The sequence below is a fragment of the Nicotiana attenuata genome, chromosome 10, assembly GCF_001879085.1.
Source record: "Nicotiana attenuata strain UT chromosome 10, NIATTr2, whole genome shotgun sequence".
Lineage (NCBI taxonomy): Eukaryota > Viridiplantae > Streptophyta > Magnoliopsida > Solanales > Solanaceae > Nicotiana > Nicotiana attenuata.
The window spans coordinates 32,057,042-32,061,431 of record NC_031998.1 but is presented as its reverse complement, the minus strand read 5'-3'; positions in this window follow the sequence as shown (position 1 = coordinate 32,061,431).

The window sequence follows — 4,390 nt, the reverse complement described above, 5'->3', positions numbered from 1 at the left end:
ATAGGAAGTCCGCCAGCATGGGTAGTCTTGCTTATGTTCCGGTCAGCCAGAGACCGCTTACTTTGGATATTCAGGCCTTGGCCAATCGATTTGTGAGGTTGGACATTTCTGAGCCTAGCAGAGTGTTAGCTTGTACGGTCGCTCGTTCTTCATTATTGGAGCGTATCCGTGATCGGCAGTTTGATGATCCCCATTTATGTGTCCTGAGAGACACGGTGCAGCGTGGAGGTGCCACGAAGGTGACCTTAGATGATGATGGTGTTTTGAGGTTGCAGGGGCGAGTGTGTGTGCCCAATGTCGATGGGATTCGAGAGTTGATCTTAGCGGAGGCCCATAGTTCTCGGTATTCTATTCACCCGGGCGCCACGAAGATGTATCAGGACTTGCAGCAGCATTATTGGTGGCGTAGAATGAAGAAAGATATAGTTGCATATGTGGCTCGATGTTTGAACTGTCAGCAGGTCAAGTATGAGCATCAGAGGCCTGGTGGTTTGTTTCAGAGGATTGAGCTTCCCGAGTGGAAGTGGGAGAGGATTACCATGGATTTCGTTACTGGACTTCCGTTGACTCGGAAGAAGTTTGATGCTATTTGGGTCATTGTTGATAGGCTGACCAAGTCAGCGCATTTTATTCCTGTTGCAGCCACTTATTCATCGGAGAGGTTAGTCGAGATCTACATCCGAGAGATTGTTCGCCTTTATGGGGTGCCGGTATCTATCATTTCGGACCGGGGTACGCAGTTTACCTCGCGCTTTTGGAGAGCAGTTCAGCAAGAGTTGGGCACCCAGGTTCAGTTGAGCACAGCGTTCCATCCTCAGATGGACGGCCAGTCCGAGAGGACTGTTCAGATATTGGAGGATATGCTCCGAGCCTGTGTCATTGATTTTGGAGGCTCGTGGGACCAGTTTTTGCCTTTAGCAGAGTTCGCCTACAACAACAGCTACCAGTCCAGCATTCAGATGGCTCCATATGAGGCGTTGTGTGGAAAGCGATGTCGGTCTCCAGTCGGATGGTTTGAGCCGGGAGAGGCTCGGTTATTGGGTACAGATTTAGTTCAGGAGGCCTTGGATAAGGTCAAGATTATTCAGGACAGGCTTCGTTCGACTCAGTCGCGGCAAAAGAGTTATGCGGATCGTAAGGTTCGAGATGTAGCTTTCATGGATGGTGAGCGGGTCTTGCTCCGAGTGTCACCTATGAAGGGCGTGATGAGATTTGGGAAGAAGGGCAAGCTTAGCCCTAGATTCATTAGCCCATTTGAGATCCGCGATCGTGTGGGAGAGGTGGCTTACAGACTTGCCTTGCCGCCCAGCTTGTCAACCGTGCATCCAGTGTTTCATGTGTCCATGCTTCGGAGGTATCACGGCGATCCAGCCCACGTGTTAGATTTCAGCACTGTCCAGTTGGACAAGGATCTGTCTTATAAGGAGGAGCCGGTAGCTATCCAAGACCGGCAGGTTCGACAGTTGAGGTCGAAGAGTTTTCCTTCAGTGCGTGTCCAGTAGAGAGGTCAGCCTCATGAGGCATCGACCTGGGAGTCCGAGTCTGATATGCGGAGCTGCTACCCTCATCTATTTCCCGACTCAGGTACTTCTTTCTTTTGTCTGTTCGAGGACGAACGGTTGTTTTAGAGGTCGAGAATGTGACGACCCAAAGGGTCATCACCTGTTTTCTCTTTCATTTCCGCGCTTTCGAGGCCTTGAAAACCTTATTTTTACTTGCCTCAATTTGAGTGCACAGTGCGGGCGCGTAGCCGGAAAGATTATATGTTAAAATTCGGTGAAAATTTTCAAAATGTGGCTTTAAAATGATTAAAGTTGACTTTGGTCAACATTTTTTCTAAACGGACCCGGACCCGTGATTTGACGGTCCCGGAGGGTCCGTAGAAAAATATGGGACTTGGGCATATGCCCGGAGTCGAATTCCGAGGTCTAGAGCCCGAGAAAAAAAAAATTCTGTGAAATTATTTTTCTGAAATTATTAAGGAAAATAGAAATGAAAATTGATTAAAAGACTGTGGTATCGGGCTCGTATTTTGGTTCCGACGCCCGGAATAAGTCTTAAATATGTGTTAAGCGCTTTCTGTAAAGTTTGGTCGAAATCGGACGTCGTTTGACGTGTTTCGAACCTAAATATCTAAAATTTGAAGTTTATGAAGTTAGAATGAAAAATGATTATTTTGGGGTTTGATTCATTGATTTTGATGTTGTTATGGCGATTTGATCGCTCGGTTAAGTTCGTATGAGGTTGTTGAGTTAGTGTGTGGGTTTGGTTAGGAGCCCCGAGGGCTCGGGAGTGTTTTCGGAGGTGTTCGGAGTGGTTTTGGACTTAGGATGATATCAGATTTTCTGCAATTTTTACACAAGGATTTTCTTCATCGCGTTCGCGTTAGTTCCCCCGCGTTCGCATAGCTTCAGGTTGGTCTCCTTCGCGTTCGCGTCCCCATCATCGTGATCGCATAGGCCAATTTCAGGACCCCCCAGTAATTCCTTCACTGCGTTCGCGAACTCGTCCTCGCGTTCGTATAGTATTAGCACACCCTTCATCGCGTTCGCGTATGTACCTACGCATTCGCGTAGAGTAAACCCAGGACCCCCAGCCTTTTCCTTCTACGCATTCGCGTTCCTTCCCACGCGATCACGATGCCTACCCAGCTTACCCTTCGCGAACGCGGCCCCTTTCCCGCGAACGCGAAGGGCATTTTCGCCCAGTGATTTTTAAAGTTCAAAACAGAACCATTACGGGATTATTCCCATTCTTTCATAAAACTTGTCTTCTCCAAGCTCTAGGGGCGATTTTTGGAGCTCTTCTTCACCAAAGTCTTTGGGTAAGTAATTTCCCACCTAATTCCTTCACTCCTCTTCATTAATTACTGAATTCCTAGACCTAAATCATGAAATCAAAGTAGAAATTAAGGGTTTTGGGTAGAGCCAGGGTTTTGAGAATTTTAGGTGATTCAACCTCAATTTGGGGTCGAATCTTAAAACAAATTGCATATTTGAACTCGTGGGGTTATGGGTGATTGGGTTGTGGTCCGAGCCTCGTGTTTGGACCATGTGGGCCCGGTGTCGAATTTTGGTATTTTTGGAAGAATGCTAGGAGATTCATATCTAGGCTATGGGATGTTACCATTGAGTCTTTATTGATATTATTGAATTAATTATGCCTAGATACCATTGTTTCGAAGTCAGATTGTAGAGGAAAGGCGGTATTTGAGGATTGATTGCTATTCTTTGGACCGAGGTAAGTGTTTGATCTAACTTTGGCTTGAAGGAATAGGATTAGAGTGTTATTATTTGCTAATTTCTATATGATCAAGTACGGTGTATAGGCATGGTGACGAGTATCTATACACCGGTGTCCAGCATGACCGTGGGTCCTTGTATGTACTTACCCTGATATTGTTATGACTTTTCCATGTTAATTGATGAATTCTATGCAATGTGAAGAGTATGAGGACTAATTATGAATTGTAAATTCTTTGGAGCGTTGGCTCGAACGATAAAAGACTATTGAGTACGAAATGAAAGAAATAGAAAGTGATATGATTAATCCCTTGCCGGGATGGTTTGAGTACATTGATTATCTCCCTTGCCGGGATGTGAGAGTATTGTTGTTGCTCCCTTGCCGGGATTTAGCTGATAATTGTGTAATTCCTTTGCCGGGACATTTCTTATTATTTGTTTATCCCCTCGCCCCGTTTGGTTGTGATTACTGTTTGGTTGAGGAAGAGTGATAATGCAGGAAGGGTCATTCCGTGCCATGTTTTGATTATATTTGCACGAAGGGTCATTCCGTGCCATGCTTTGATTATTTATGCACGAAGGGACATTCCGTGCTCTGATTTGATTATAATTGCACGAAGGATCATTCCGTGCCATGATATGAGAGTTATGTGAGGGAAAGCACGAAGGGTGATGCCGTGCACTTTATTTGATTACTTTTGGTGAGAATGAGAGTAAAAGCACGAAGGTTGATGCCGTGCAACTGTTGATTTTCCTGCTCTCATTAATTATTGTTATTGCCCTGTTTCTTACTTAAATTTTTGACTTTATATCCGGACTGTACTTCCCCATAGTATGCTCCCCTCCCTCTTAACTGTTTAATTTCTTTGTTCCTTCCTTTTATTACATATATATATTGAACTGCACAGGTTGGTTTGGTAGCCCTGTCTAGCCTCGTTACTTCTTCGCCGGGGTTAGGCCAGGCACTTACCAGCACATGGGGTCGGTTGTGCTGATGCTACACTTCTGTGCTCTTTTGCACAAATCACGGTACCGGAGCAGCTTTTGGACCACAGCAGTAGGATATTGATCGGGAGCTGACTTCAGTCCAGGGACTTACGAGGTAGACCTGACTGACGTTCGCGAGGCCGGAGTCCCTTCCTAGTGTT